Source organism: Halichoerus grypus, chromosome 2 (assembly GCF_964656455.1).
Source record: "Halichoerus grypus chromosome 2, mHalGry1.hap1.1, whole genome shotgun sequence".
In the NCBI taxonomy this organism is placed as follows: domain Eukaryota; kingdom Metazoa; phylum Chordata; class Mammalia; order Carnivora; family Phocidae; genus Halichoerus; species Halichoerus grypus.
In genome coordinates this window covers 42,486,011-42,502,592 of record NC_135713.1, presented here as the reverse complement: position 1 = coordinate 42,502,592, position 16,582 = coordinate 42,486,011, and the positions used below count along the sequence as shown (strand labels likewise).

The following is a 16,582-nucleotide window of genomic DNA, read 5'->3' as shown; positions in this document are numbered from 1 at the left end:
TTCAAAGAAGTCATCTAGTTCTGGGGGAATTAAACTCATAAGACGGCTAGGGGGAAAATATCTATAAAGTATCTTAATATGAACAGTTGAAAGCTGCTATCCAAGCAAAGCTAATAGGTCAGCATCTATGTATGTCAGAAGGCCTGGGTTCTGAGGCTGACTCTATCGCCAGTTTCTTTAGTAACAGGGAATAATTCTATTTACCCCAAATGTGCAGCAAGGGGTAAGGGGCAATAAACTGAAAGACCTCTCAGCATCTCTCTAGTGCTAATATTCCAGGAATCAACTAATGTAATCATCTATGCAAACAACAGCTAATTTCTAGTATTTTCCAACATAGCAAAGTGTCTGAGGAATAGAGCCTTCCAGGTGAATCCTGCATATTACTGAGGGAGAAGGGACAGGATACAGGGACTGACAAATTCCCCTACCCCTCCCCAACAACGAAGAAGCCACTCTATTGCTTACTTGGCCCAGACACTCAATTTATTTCAAATACTGCAAAGAGGCTTCTTTACATTTGTATAAAAATTGAAGTTACCCCCAGCAGAATATTGCTAAGAAACTGCTCAAATAGAAGCTAAAATCTATAGATCCAAGGTCTGAGAAACAACTGCAGGATCCGGCAAATGTGGCTTGGCAACTGTATGCATGTTGAAAAGAAAAAAATAACAGTACTTATGAGTTTTAGCTGATGATAAGCTCGACAGAAGTCCTTGATTTAGTAACAGATGCCAAATCAGCTAATTCTAGGTTGCACGAGGATGAGAACCACAGGTAGAATGACAGCACCATTTGTTTTGCTCTGCATTATATTCTGTTCCAGTCCGTATACTATTAAGGGGATAATAAACTGTGGTGTAGCCAGGGCTCAGCACCAGCCTGAGGAGGGATGACTAGAGGCACTGAGAAGGTTCAAACTGGAGAACTGGCAACTTGGCAGGTATAAAAACTGCTTTTAAAAGCTGTCCTATGGATAAGACTTGTCCTGTGGGATGGCGAAGATGAGTTCAGAAATAGGATCAGTAGGTGGAAAGTAGAGAGAGGCAGGTCTTTGGCTAGACATAAGGAGACAGAGTAGTAGTTGCCTAGGGCTTGGGGTACGGGGTTAAAAGGAATTAGCAGGGGACACCTAAGGAATAGTTTCTTTTGGGGTGGTGAAAAGGTTCTAAAATTGATTGTGGTGATAGCTGCACATCTCTGTGAGTATACTAAAAGCCACTGAATTGTACATTTTAAATGGTTGAACTGTATGCCATGCCATGTGAATTATATCTCAATAAAACTGCTTTAAAAAACCAAACAGATTTCTCGGCCCAATCTGATTCAACCTAAGCATTTTTATTTTTAACCATCTTCCTAAATGATCTTGATTACAGGTGGATTTATAGGCACTAGAAAAATACATATGATCTTATCATGATAGGTACACCCCAGGCCTCATCTCCTACCAGAGTTCATGGATAGGTGATATTTGCAGACTGCAAGTGCCACCCATTATTCTGAAACAATTACATTGCGTTAGACTTTGGAACCCAAGGAAACAGCAAATTCTCTAGATGCACTTTTCTCTATCGCTGGAATTCCAAAGTCATGAATAAGGACACAGACTGTGTTGCTATGTGTGGTCTACAAGGAGGAAAGTGAAAATTTCTAACTTCCACATGATTTGTTTTTAAAGGGCATCAGATAAAAATCCATTTAACCTACCACAGAAATACATTCCATAATTTGACTCCTGCCTAAAAGAGTCTGGTGAGAGGGCAGCCGCAAAGCAGCTGCTGACCTCAGCAGGCTCTGCACAGGAGGGGCTGACAAGACAAACACGCTCACTTTTTACACACAATCCTAAAAACCACTAAAATGTTAGTACCATGCATGACTTACAGAAGATCTAAAGCCCCAGCTTCTCATCAAAGGCGAGAAAACCAAGGCCCCAGCTGTTAAAGACATGGGATTAGAATACAACATACAAGATTCTCAGTCCATGCTTCTATCACACATAAATTATCTATCCTCCCTGCAATCTCCCTTGGAACAAAACAGGGGCAAGATTAGGTGTGCAGGGGGAATTCTGCATGACAAAAAGTACCTGAGTTCAGAGCTAGATGCAATTATCACTATAGAGAAGTTCAAGAGCAGGAAGTCAGAAAGTTCACTATGCAAATGTGCAATTCTGCAGTTCTTCTCCATTTTATCACTCTGGAGAGCTGAGCCAGGTCCTCATCTTGGAAATGGTGGTCTATGTGCCATGAGCATCCCAGGAACACAGATAGATTCCTGACTTCACGGAATAGGGAAGCACAGAAGAGTATTTCGTACTATAGAGGGTCATTGAGAACTGGCCCTGGGTGTCAAGGCTTCCAAGAGAAATGTTTGGGAGATAAAAGAAGAGATGGCACCAAATGCAACATCATGAGGTTTCTATTTTGGCGCATTTAGAATGTCTCATCCATGGGACCCCACACCCATAAAACAGAGCTAGCTTTGTGTGCTTAGACCCAGTAAGGCCTGGCTGAAGGAGGGAGGCTCAGGATTCCTCCAAGGTTTGGGTTGAGGTAAAAAGACTCAGTGTGAGTTTCCTCTGCGGAACAAAGAGAAAAGCTAGCCTAGATGTTAGTGGTCAGTCAGTCACACACTTCTGGAAGGGGTTATCAGAGCCAGGCCAGCCAAAGTAGAAACCAAAGTCCATTCACTCAGCCCAGTTCTAGGACCTTGCTTTCAGGTCAGGGTGGAAAGAAGAAATGTATCATTAACAGCACAATGACTCTTCAGCATCTGATCTTGGAAGAGATAGCAAGCATTTTAAGAATTGAGACACTCCCTGGGGAGGGGAGGAGGAATTAAAAAAAAACACACACAGGGCGCCTGGGTGGCTCAGTTGGTTAAGCGACTGCCTTCGGCTCAGGTCATGATCCTGGAGTCCCTGGATCGAGTCCCGCATCGGGCTCCCTGCTCGGCAGGGAGTCTGCTTCTCCCTCTGACCCTCCCCCCTCTCATGTGCTCTCTCTCATTCTCTCTCAAATAAATAAATAAAAAATCTTTAAAAAAAAAACAAAAAAAAACACACACACACACACAAGAGTACTTAACACAAGAGAAAGTAGTTGTCTGAGGCAAGGGGAAAAAATAAAGCAGTCACAAAAGTGGACACCCACTCTACTTGACATTCTACATGCTAAGAAGTCCAGTCCTAGAATTTCACAAGAACCCTGAGTTGGAAGAAAACCTCAAACTTTATCTAGTCCAAAGCTCTACCCAACACAATAAACATAACCTATAACATTGCCAAATGTAATTGTCCAGTGACAATTACCTCCAGTGACAGGTTGTGTGCTGCAACATGAAAGAGCTCTTATTCTTTGAAAGTTCTTACGCTCACCCAAAAACCACTTCCCTTTGGCACTTGCATCCATTGGTCCTAGTTGTAGTCTCAGGAATACTGCAGAAGAAATGGAATCTGCCTTTAAAACAGACAAAGACAGCTCTGAGCAACTTCAAGCTGCCAGAGAGATGGGGCTGAATGAACAGCTACATGGTTTAAAGGGAAAATAAGGACTCAACAGCAGGCCATTATAAATGGCACAATCAGAAAACAAAGGAAGAGAGACTTAATACCGGCAAAATAGCAGCCTCTTCTTCATACAGCCTCCACCCCACAGTCTCAAACTCAGAGCAAAAGACTGTCTTTTGTGTCCCCTTTACTTCCTCCACAAAAACATCTTTAAAGAAAACGTACTCTAAATGTACAAGTTAATTACTGTAGACTAGGCTCTCAACAAGAGTCAAAGAGGGCCTTAATCGTGGTTAAAGTAATTAAAGACAGTCAAAATCATTTTCAGCTGTCAACATTTAGATTGGACTTAATACAGTGATAAGACGGAGGAGGATTCCATGGTAACCTAGAAATAAGTGAAGTAGGGAGACTGCTTCCTGGACAACTGGATTAACCTTTGTCGAAAGGCGACAGTAATGTACACGGGGGGAAGCCCACTCGGATTAGAAGACAGAGCTAGAGGCACAGAATGTCAGAGCAGAAGAGGTCCTGAGGGATTCAACTCCATCATTGTACAGGCTGGGAAACCCAAACCCACTCGAGGATGGGAGTCACCCAAGGTTGCAAAGAAAGTGTCAGAGTTAGAACAAAATCTCCCAATTCCCCAATCTCGGTTCTTTCCATTACACCATGCCGCTATCTCATTTCAGCAAGCCTCAAATGACTGCATCCAAATAACCAATATTCCCCAAATGAGACAAGCAAGCTACAGAAAAACTAAAGCCCAGGGCTTGGGGCGCCTGGGTGGCTCAGTCGTTGGGCGTCTGTCTGCCTTCGGCTCAGGTCATGATCCCAGGGTCCTGGGATCGAGCCCCGCATCGGGCTCCCTGCTCAGCGGGAAGCCTGCTTCTCCCTCTCTCACTCCCCCTGCTTGTGTTCCCTCTCTTGCTGTGTCTCTCTCTGTCAAATAAATAAATAAAAAATCTTTAAAAAAAAATAAATAAATAAAGCCCAGGTCTTTACATTCTTCAGGTCAATGCCAGGGCTCTCCACAACTCCTGCTGGGAGCCACCTACCCTCCCAGGAGCATAATCCAATTCTTATTGCATATTTCAGCACCATTTACACAAAATAGCAGGGCGTTAGAAGCAAAACCTACAGAGTGATGAGGCTGCAGAAAAAATCGTGAACATTGGAACAGGGAACCACACCCAGAGCCGAGCCAATCTGGGAGATGGAGAATGCAGAGCTAAAAGAGGGAGCGCCAGAAGAGGAGAGGACAGGAAAAGGGTGCCTTTTCACATGTCAAGTTGTCCGCAGGAGGCAGTGTGCTGAAAAGCAAACAGCTGCTGGAGCTTGGGGAGACTTGGATTCTAGTCGCAGGGCTGCCACTAATTCACTGGGTGACCTTAGGCAAGCCCCGAGCCTCGATTTCCCCAACTGTCCTAGCAGGGGGTTGCACCAGATGATTTCCCGGGAAGGGTCCCAGTTCTGGTGTTCTATGACCCAAAGACCCACTATTCGCAAGTCCCCAGCAGGGCTCCCCAGAGGGCGGGTGACTTGCCCGAGACGACTGGGCCCCTTTGGGAAGCGTGGAAGAAGCCCTGGCTGGTCGTCTGGGTGACCTTTCCCATCTCGGTACCTCAGTTTCCCCACCTGTCAAACGGCAAGGAGAGGTCAAGGGAGACAGTGCCTGCAGTTCGCCTCATCCCCGGAGGGGTGCCCGCATCTTACCGCGGCTGAGGCGGGGAAGCCGAGGACACTCGGACCCGCACCCCGAGCCGGTCAGTGCCTGCCCCGGAGCATCCGCTGCGCCCCACAGATAGGCGACGTGGGTCCTGCCTGAGGCAGTGACTCGCCGCCAGCCCCGGCCCGTCAGCGCGAGGACTCACCGCTCGAGCTCCGGCTTGGGCTCCGCTCCGGCTCCGGCTCCCGCAGCAGCGCAGCCCACCGGTCCTCGCCTCAGCGCGGAGCCCCAGCCATCCCCCTTAGCTGCCGGGGCCCGCGGCTTCCGGGCCCCGTCACGTGATCCCGTCGCCCCAGCCAGAGACCTGGGTCACGTGTCCCCGCGCGCGCGGCAGCTCCCCTCCTGTCACGAAGCTCCGGAGCCCGGCGCCACAGCACCACCTGGCGACCTGTTGCTGCCATTGCAAGGCAGGGCCCTGCTCCGGGGACCTGGGACCTGGGGCCTGGGACAACTGAGCGCGGCCGGCGAGTCCCTTTAGCTCTGTCCCTCGAGCCCTGGGCTCCTGTCTACACACGTCGTGTTTTCCTTAACACGTCGTGGGGAGCATATGTTGCTTTTATAATTTAAAAAAATACATCTTTAAAAAATCACCTAGTCAGGTTTTTTGAAGCTTGCACAAACTCATTTGTGGTTGCTCCTGGAAATGGGACTGTGTGAGGTAAGGCAACATTATCTTTTTAATACATTTAAAAATTTAAGTAACACTTTAAAATGGATGGCAACATTTCAGTATGTTTGAGGCGTATGTGTTATGTAGCCTTCTCTTGCTTCCTTCTCCCTGAATTTTCCCTTGAAAAATTATGTAACTAAAAAATAAATAAATAAAATAAAAATTATGTAATGGCTCACCCCCAAAAAAGAATAAACTACTGATACAGCTACAAAATGGATAAATCTTAAAATAATTATGCTGAGTAAAAGAAGTCAGAAAACATATTCCATTTAATTTCATATTCTAGAAGGTGTTAAATAATCTTCAGTGACAGAAAACGTATCAGTGGTGGCCTGGGAGTGGGTGGGGAGGTCAGGAGAGGAGAGATTATGAAAGGTCATAAGGAAACTTTCCAGGTGACAAATATTTTCACTGCCTTGATTGTGGTGATGGTTTCACAAGTGAATATAGATTTTAAGTTATCAAATTATACACATTCAATACATGCAGTTTAAATAAATAAATAAATAATTTAAAATATGCGTTAGTTTATTGTATGTCAACTATACCTCCATAAAGCTGTTAAGATAATAAAAATTATATAATACATTAATATATTCTTAGTATTAGAAATGTTAGACAATATGTAAGTATATAAATAGTGAAAAATTCCCTTCTCCCAAATTCACTCTTCTCCAAAGAATTACAGTTACCAGCATATGAGTATTACTCTCCATACCCTATATTATGTATTTATAGAAATGTTTGTATATAGAGACATACAGAGATTTGTGGTGTTAAAATCTAGAATTATGAATAACAGTACTTACTGTTTTGCTTAAGACTTTTACTCTTCACTGTCCATACAGTCTAAATTATTTTATAAACATACATTACTTTATATACATACATTTAAAATCTTTATATGTTCTATAACCTATGCATATGTTTTTAAAAATATACCCCAGTTGGTTCATTTCACCAAGGAAAGAGAAAAGAACGCAGGTTCATGCTCAGTTTAAAATAGGAAGGGCAGTGAGCTCATCCCATCCCTGGAAGAACCCACCAGTTCATTGCTAAGTGCCAGGAACTGTGCTTGGAATGCTTCTGAGCCCATATCACCTCCAGGCCTTGAATTTCATTGATTCTATGGCTCTTTCTAAAATCTTAGTAAAGTAAGCCAAATCTTATGAGAACCACAGAACTCCCTGTTGGAATTACTGATGCAAGTGGGAATTTACCTTCCCCAATTTGCTCCTGGGGTGCATTGACTATAATAAGGATTTTTTCTTATACCTGGTCACCACACTCTTACTGGAGATACCCTTGAAAAAAGGTTGCATCATTTTCAGATACTGTTTAGATTCTATCAACCTTATCATTATGCAGTCCTAATTAGAAATTAACACAATTTTGTCTCCTTCCAACTATACAAATCTCCACCTCTGCTTCCGCAGTTTACTCAGAAATACAAATAAAGATTTTCTATTCAATATGGATACATAAATAAGCACTTTGACTCTTTTACTCTTAGAAAACTATGCAAAAGCAAAAAGGAAAAACTTTGAAAACTCTATTTTCAGCGAAGGTAGAAGATAGAATCCACAGGTACCAAAACACGTGTAAGGGCTAAAAAAAGCAGCTGAGATCAGATAGAAGCTATGAAGGAGAATGGAAAAGAAACTCAAAGAGAAGTAAAGGGACCCAGTGGGGGCAGATCTCAGAAACGTTCCAGTGAAAACACTCTTCCTGAAGACGAAGAGCTCACTTAGAGCTGCATGGCTGTATTTTTTTGTTTACAACAATGCACATGGAAACAGTTCAGCAAAAGCTCTCCTGAATCTGGTTTGGATTAGGGAAGCCAAGAAGATGAGGATGACAAGAATCACAGGGATGAGCCATATTTACAAGAAGCAATTGTTCTGTGGCACCAGAACATAAAAGACTGGAAATACACTTGCTGGTGAGGATGTAAAGCAACTGGAAGTCTCATCAGCTGCTGGTGGGCGTGTACAATGATGCAACCACTTTGGAAAACTGTTTGACAGTTTTCTTTTTTTATGAAGTTAAACACATAACTCTCCTGTGATCCAGCAATTCCACTCCTAGGTATTCACCCAGGAAAAATCAAGATGTTTGTCCACACCAGGGCCATGGACTAGGGTGAGGCAAGCAAAGTGCTTCAAGTGGGAAATTTAATGAGGCACTCACTTTCAGGGTTCTACAAGTGCAGGGTTGGCACTTACACGAACCCAAGAGTGAGTGCCTCCTTAAATTTTGTGACCTAGGCTTCTTGGCTTGCCTCACCTTCATCCAGGCTGTTGTCCACACAGACTTGTATTTTCACAGCAGACAGCTCAATAAAGCTAAATTAGTAACAACCCACATATTTACCAATAGGTGAATTGATAAACAAACGATGGCATGTAGAGCAGAAAGGAACCATTGATATATGCAAAAATGTGGATGAATCTCATTATGTTAAATGGAAGAAGCCAGACACAAAAAACTGCACACTATATGATTCGATTTATATAAATTTATAGAATGAGCAAAACCGAGTCCAGTGACAGAAAGTTGAACAATGGTTGCTTGGGATGTGTCAGGTGGGGATTGGCTGCAAAGAGACACAGAGAGCTTTCTGGAGTGATGCTAATATTCTATATATTGATTGGGATGCTGGTTATGTGGGTTTATACACATGTCAAAAGCCATTACCTGGAATATTAAATATGTTAACTTGATTGTAAATAAATTGTACCCCTTAAGGTTAATTTTAAAATGTTAAAGAGATTATCAGACATCCAAGGAAAGTCTCTAAGATATAATAATCAAATGCGCAAACCCATGAAGCACTTTGGAGGAGACTGTGCAAAAAACAAACGCACAACCAAATACCCTCAGAAAGATAAGATGGTGCAATCATGACATAAGAACAACAGCAAAAATGTTGCTTTTAAAAAATATTCTGAGGAGGAAAAACAGCTCTTGGAAGTTAAAAATGTAATGACAAAAATGAAGAATCAAATGGAAGAGTAAGAAGATAAGGATAAGGAAATTTGTTATTTTTCATTAATAAATATTTATTATCTATATGCCAGGCAGTGGGAATAGAACAGTGAGCAAAAGAGACAAAAATCCCTGCCCTTCTGAAGCTTACATCTGAGTGAGTGGAGATAGACAACACAAATAAATAAGTAATATACATATCGCGTCAGCAGGTGTATCTGTTATGGAGAAAAATCAGGAAAGTGGGAGAGGGAGTCTGGGGGCAGAGAGAAGGGATTGCAGTCTCTTTAAACAGTCAGGGAAGATACCCCTGAGAGGTGGTATCTAAACAAAGTCCTAAAGTAGGTGAGGAAACAAACCCTGTGCATTTCTTGAGAAGAGCATTCTGGGCAGAGGGAATAGCATGTGCTAAGGCCCCAGGAGGGAATGTGCCTAGCCTATTTGAAAAATTAAAAGGAGGTCAGTGTGCATGATACTATATATAGAAAACCCTAAAGATTCCACCAAAAAACTACTAGAACTGATAAATGAATTCAGTAAGGTTACAGGACACAAAATCAATATACAGAAATCTGTTGTATTTCTATACACTAATAATAAGCAGCAAAAAGAGAAATTAAGAAAATGATCCCATTTACAATAGCACCAAAAAGAATAAAATACCTAGTAATAAACTTAACCAAGGAGATGAAAGACCTGTACTCTGAAAACTATAAAACATTGGTGAAAGATATTAAAGACGACACCAAGAAACAGAAAACAATTCCATGCTCATGGATTGGGAGAACAAATATTGTTATTTGTTCCTATAAAAAATACCAACAGTATTTTTCACAGAACTAGAACAAAAAATCCTAAAATCCTAAGATTTGCATGGAATCACAAAAGATCTCAAATAGCCAGAATAATCTTAAATGGAAGAACAAAACTGGAGGTATCACAATCCCAGTCTTCAAGATGTACTACAAAGCTGTAGTAATTAAGACAGTTGGTACTGGCACAAAATTAGACACATAATTCAATGGAACAGAATAAAGAGCCCAGAAATATACCCAAGATTATATGGTCAACTAATCTATGACAAAGGAGGCAAGAATATCCAATGGGGAAAAGATAGTCTCTTCAACAAATGGTGCTGGAAAACTGGACAGCTACATGTAAGAGAATGAAACTGGACTGCTTTCTTACACAAACATAAACTCAAACTGGATTAAAGACCTAAATGTGAGACCTGAAACCATAAAAATCCTAGAAGAGAGCACAGGCAGTCATTTCTGACATCGGCTGTAGCAATATTTTTCCAGTTATGTCTCCTGATGTGAGAGAAATAAAAGCAAAAATCAACCATTAGGACTACATCAAAATAAAAAACTTCTGCACAGCATGGGAAACAGTCAACAAAACTAAAAGACGACCTACTGAATGGGAGAAGATATTTGCAAATGATATGTTCAATAAGGGGTTAGTATCTGAAATATATAAAGAACTTACCAGCTCAACACCATTTTAAAAATCCAATTTAAAAATGGGCAGAAAACATGAACAGACAAATCTCCAAAGAAGACATACAGATGGCCCACAGACACATGAAAATATGCTCAACATCACTCATCATCAGGGAAATGCAAATCAAAACCACAATGAGATATCACCTCACACTGGTCAGAAAGGCCAAAATCAAAAACACAAGAAACAACTATTGGCGAGGATGTGGGGAAAGCGGAACCCTCATGTGCTGTTGGTAGGAATGCAAACTGGTGCATCCATTGTGGAAAGTCTCCTCAAAAATTAAAAATAGAATTACCGTATGATCCAGTAATTCCACTATGGGTATTTACCCAAAGAATACAAAAACACTAATTTGAAAAGACATATGCAGCCCTATGTTTATTACAACATAATTTCCAGCAGCTAAATTGTGGTAGCAGCCCAAGTGTCCATTGACAGATGAATGGATAAAGAAGGTGTAATATATATATGGAATATAATATGGAATATTACTCAGCCATGAAAAAGAATGAAATCTTGCCATTTGTGGCAATGTGGATGGATCTAGAGGATATAATGTTAAGTGAAATAAGCCAGAGAAAGACAGACACCATTATGATGATTTCACTCATATGTGCAATTTAAGAAACAAAACAAATGAACAAAGAAAAAAAAAAAGAGAGACAAACCAAGAATTTTTAACGATAAAGAACAAACTGATAGTTACCAGAGGGGAGGTAGGTGAGGTGATGTGTGAAATAGGTGAAGGGTATTAAGAGTACACTTACCATGATGAGCACTGAGTCATGTATGGAAGTGTTGAATCACTACACTGTACACCTGAGACTAATAGTGCACTCGGTGTACATTAAATATACTGGAATTAAATAAATACAAGGCGGTCAGTGTGGCTGTAGCAGACTATGCTATCGGAAAAGAAGTAAATTATGTAAGAGCAAGAACAAGTGGGTGAAAACTCTGTAGAGCTCTGTGAGCCATTTTAAGGACTTTGGCTTTTACTCTGAGTGGGATGGGAAGATATTAGAGGAGTCGGAGCAGAGGAATGCTGTGCTCTGACTTGGGTTTAGAAGGATGCTCTGTCTATTGGGCTGATATAGGCAAGGGCAGAAAGGGGAGACCAGTCAGGAGGCAGTTGCTATAATCCGGAATAAGAGTATGATGATTTAACAAGAATAACCACAGTGGAGGTGGTGAGAAGTGGTCAGTTTCTGAAAATATTTTTATGGTAGATTGGAAAAGTCAAATGTCGATGGATAGGAAATGGAGTATGAGAGAAGGGAGACAAATACTTTGGCCTGAGCCACAGGAAGAATAGAGCCTCCTTCTACTAGACCCGGAAGACAATAGCAAGAGCAGGCCTCTAGGGATCAGTGAGTCCAGTCCCTCATCCTTTGGTGGAGAAACTGAGGCCCAGAGAGAAAAAGATACACCCAGAGTCACACACACGTCACGTGTCTCTTCACTCCAGCTTCCGAGCCCTTGGCCCCCTGTATGAGCCCTTATATGAGGTATACAAGAGGAAAAAAATAACAGAGAATGATCACATTTTGTTAAGAAAAATAAAACAGGGTGCATATATACACAACACAGTCTGCATGCAAATCTGAATTACATGAATTTAAGATAGTGGGATATAAAAATAGTAGTAAAGTTCCACTTCATATGCAGAATTTACAACATTAGTATCCCACCCAAATCTAATATTTCACAAAGTATCTCATAATAGCCAGACTAATGCTCAGAAGGAAGCTATGAAGGGCATTATGCTATGACTACCACACAGTGGCCACTTTGGCTGGCACACAGAGGTGCCCACCCACTCCTGTGAAATCCACAGAGAAATGCCACTGGTCACATGGAACCTCTGTGGGTGGTGTGGGTAATTATTAGCTGTAGTATAAGCATTCATCATCAGTATAATTTAAAATATTCTGTAAGCCATAACAATACAATTCAAGGATTCATTAAATGGCACAAGTGCTGAAAATTAATTTTAAAATCCTTAATTTGGGTATGGATATTAGAAGAGATAAAAATAACAGAGGCCAAACACCATCATGACATGACATGCTGATGACTAAGGAGAGTGCATCCCCTAAAGTAAAGGAGGAACAGAGTGGAAATGAAAAGCAGCAATTAAAGCAAGGACCCTGCTAAGGAAACAAATATCAGCTCAAGTACATAGGAAAAGTGCTGGTGCCCGATCGACACACTGTAATGTGCCTCTTGGCCAAGCTACTATGCTTTTTTTTTGTTTTAATGATCTGAAAGGCAGGAATGATGATAAGATGTTTACCCTTAATATTTCTGTGGTAAGCAAAGTATGTTTAAAGAAGAAAAATATGCCACAAAGCTAAAAGACTTATGGACTCTGGAGTCCCAGAGAAAAATTGTGTGAGCTCGTCAGAAGCCCCTCGTGTGAATCTAGTAGGACTACTGTTCCACCAGTGCCAACACAGCAAATTCTGCCGGCACGGAACTGGGAGTTATATGTGAAAAGATGGCAAGGGGTACATCAGTCTGACAACCTAAATTAACCAGCGGGATTACAATGGCAGGAGCATCAGTCACGTGAGTGAGCCCCAGCTATATTCATTGCAACCAAATGCTGCTCACACAGGAGGGCATCACAAGAATAGACTTTAAACTAATTGTTTTAATGTAAGGAAGACTTTCCCAATGGTGTGCGATGGCCAATGGGTACCATAAATGGGTTATATGGTGCTGAGATACTGATCCTCTTGCCCCTTGAAGCAGCCAGGCAGGTCCTAAGGCCGCTGGAGCTCCTGAGACAGTTACCTCTAGCTATAAGCAGGCTTGTTCTTTTATCCTGAGGATCTATAAAACGCTATCATTTTTTACATGTGTTATGATATAAAAAAGATTGGGAAACCCTGGTGAAGTAGGGTGTTGATATCATTTGAAATGGAGACACTTTTGAGAATGAAAGGGGCTGTATTCATATTTGCATCAGGACAGTAGGCATATAGTGGGACTATTCCAGAGAAACTGGGATGTATGGTGGAGTGGGCAGAATAATGGCCCCCAGACATGTCCACATCCTAATCTGCACAACCTGAGAATATATGACCTTGGATAGCAAAAAGGACTTTGCTGATGAGATTAAATTAAGGATCTGGAGGTGAGGAGATTATCCTGGATTGTCTGGGTGGATCTAGTGTAATTACAAGGGTTCTTAAAGGAGGGAGGCAGGAAGGTCAGAGAAGAGAGAAGATGCTATTCTAATGGCTTTGGAGATGGAGGAAGGAGCTACACGCCAAGGGAACGTGGGAGGCCTCTAGAAGCTGGGAAAACAAGGAAGCGGACTCTTCCTGGAGCCTCCAGAAAGAACAGAGCCTTGCCAACATTGATTTTAGGACTTCTGTCCTCCAGAACTGTATGAGAAGAAGTTTATGTTGTTTTAATCTGCTGTGTTTGTGATAATTTGTTGCAACAGCAAAAGGAAGCCAATACAAATATTTATAATTTACAATACGTTTATATTTATGTTTATATAATTTTAAGTTACAAAGGTAAGTAATAACTAAAACAGGTATAAATTTTCATCTAACATCGTATTGATAAGTTGAAAAATATCATTAAAGTATATTGCATAGAGAGATGGAAAACTAAAGAACTGGAACAAAAAAACTGATTTAAAAAAGTTTAGCCCCAGAAAGAGGGACTCTGCATGGAGAGGGTTAGATATGGAGACTCTAGTTTTTTATTATAAATCTTTTGGTTAAAAAATTAATAGTTTAACCCCGGGCATGTATATTTTATTTTGAGTATTAATTTTTAAAGTAAGACTGTGTTGGGGGAAGCCTCCAAGAGCTTATTGGGCTCAGGTTCTCCAAAGCTGTAGCCCCCACCCTTACCTGCTTACAGATCCACCTCACCCACAGACCCTCCCCTAACCTTTTACTCAGCCAACAGCTTCCTTGGCACAAGACAGGGCCAACTGGTAGGTTCTCCTGAAATAAGGCAGGAGAAAGCACTGCTGGATGAGGAATGTTCCCAGGATTGGGCCCAAGCACTTTAAGAGATTTGGAGCAAACCCTCAAGCCCCATCTGTAGGGCAGGCAGACGTTGGGTTTACCTCACAATGCTAACAAAGGGCCTGGGAGAGCTAAGAAAAGAGAAGGGTCTCCTGTTGCCACTGAAAAAGCACTGACGTAGGAGCCCGAAGGAAAAGGCTGAGGCCAGCTCTGCCATTGACTAGCAAGTCCCTTTCAGTCTGGGCTTCAGCTTCTCACTAATGAAATGAATAGGGGAAGGAAATTCATCTCCTAAATCCTCCAGCTCTGTGAGTCCTTTACCCTGCTTCAGTTGCCTTCCTCCTTCCAAAGATGACTGGGCGGGTCCTAAGTCAGCCACAGAATCATCATATATCACACCTCAGAGTTTCAGAGTTCTTTGAGATGGTCTGCTGCAACCCACTCATTTTACACATGGGAAATCAGCCCCAGAGAGACAAAGTTATTTATTCACGGTTACACTTGGTAACAAGTGTGAGAACCTCTAGGTTCTCCTATGACTCCTCACTTGTACCCTAGGGTTCCATGGTTATCATTTGCCATATGAAGGCACAGAATGGTACCTGTTTAATATGCAAACAAATTGTATCTGAGTTTTTAAAAAAAATCCCATATAAGATGCCATTATGGAAAAAAACATAGCAATAACTGTATATAAAAGATGAGTGGTTATATTAGTTTTCTGTTGCTGTGTAGTAAATTACCACAAGCTTAGTGGCTTAAAATAACATACATTTATTGTCTCATGGTTTCTGTGGGTCAGGAGTTCATGCATGGCTTAACTGGGTCCTCTGCTTACAGGGATCACAAGGCTGCAGGCAGGTGTTAGCTGGGCTGCATTTTCTTTTTTTTTTTTAAAGATTTTATTTATTTATGTATTTGACAGAGAGAGACACAGTGAGAGAGGGAACACAAGCAGGGGGAGTGGGAGAGGGAGAAGCAGGCTTCCCACCAAGCAGGGAGCCCGATGCGGAAGGCAGACGCTTAATGACTGAGCCACCCAGGTGCCCCATGGGCTGCATTTTCATCTGGAGGCACAACTGGCAAAGATTCTTCCTCCAAGCTCACTCAGGTTGTTGGCACATTTAATTTACTTGCTATTATAGGACTGAAGGCCCCAGCTTCTCATTGGCCATTAGCTTCTTGCTGGCCCTCAGCACCTAGCCACCTAGCCACTCCTAATATTGCCACTTCCCTGAAGCCAGCTAGACTTTGAGGCCTCTAGAGAGAGTCTGCTAGTAAGAGAAAAATCATATATGACATAATGTAATCATGAAAGTGACATTCCCATCACCTTTGCCACATTCTATTGGTCAGAAGCAAGCACAGGTCCCACCCACACTCAAGAGGAGATACACAAGAGCACAAATACCGTATCAAGAGAGGTGGCACCTTAGAGTTTATCCACCAGATAGATAAGTGTAAAGAGGACTGAAATTTCTACTTCTACTTAAATTAAGTGTAAAGAGAACTGAAATTTTAACTCCTGCTAAGACAAAAAGAGAATTAAGGTTGAGCCATTGGATTTTGGAACGGGAGGTATTGTTACCCTTGACAAGAATAGTTTCAGTGAGTAATAAGGACCACAGCCTGCCACAGTAGATTCAGGAGAATGGAAAATGAGAAATTGGAGAATGAGTAGAGAGAACTTTTTCAAGGAGTTTTGCTATGAAAGAGAACAGAGAGATGAGAGAAAAGTTACTCTATTATGTTTATATGTTCATTGGAACAATGCAATAGGAAGGGGAATTTTAATGGTCCAAGAGAGAGGGAAGGATCATGGCAAGAGCAAACCTCTTGGGTAAGTAAGGGAAAGGGGATGAGATCAGTGTTCAAGGTAAAGAGACTTAAGACAGATGAGGACGGCTCTTCTATTTTCAAAAAAAAGCCTGGTAGACCCTCAATTCTATGGTCAACTAATCTTTGACAAAGCAGGAAAGAATGTCCAATGGAAAAAAGACAGTCTCTTCAACAAATGGTGTTGGGAAAATTGGACAGCCACATGCAGAAGAGTGAAACTGGACCATCTCCTTACACCACACACAAAAATAGACTCAAAATGGTTGAAAGACCTAAATGTGAGACAGGAGTCCATCAAAATCCTAAAGGAGAACACAGGCAGCAACCTCTTT

General features: G+C 41.8%; 2 protein-coding genes across 8 annotated transcripts in view; one reads left to right on the top strand and one right to left on the bottom strand.

Annotated features, from left to right (window-relative positions):
* The window catches only part of SLC36A1 (solute carrier family 36 member 1), a 275,737-nt gene extending 270,201 nt beyond the window's left edge, over positions 1-5,536 (bottom strand). For 3 of the 7 annotated variants that reach the window (XM_078066763.1, XM_078066764.1, XM_036087677.2), the window contains exon 1: positions 5,389-5,534. The gene's annotated coding sequence lies outside the window, so the exon portion shown is untranslated. Of the gene's footprint in view, positions 1-5,388 lie in introns of all 7 variants that reach the window. The other 4 variants (XM_078066765.1, XM_036087678.2, XM_036087673.2 and 1 more) reach the window with 2 other exon arrangements.
* An 85-nt stretch (positions 5,537-5,621) lies between these two features.
* Positions 5,622-16,582, top strand: part of LOC118532834 (proton-coupled amino acid transporter 2) — a 76,324-nt gene continuing 65,363 nt past the window's right edge. Inside the window, exon 1 of the mRNA XM_078066761.1 lies at positions 5,622-5,901. The gene's annotated coding sequence lies outside the window, so the exon portion shown is untranslated. The remainder of the gene's footprint in view (positions 5,902-16,582) is intronic.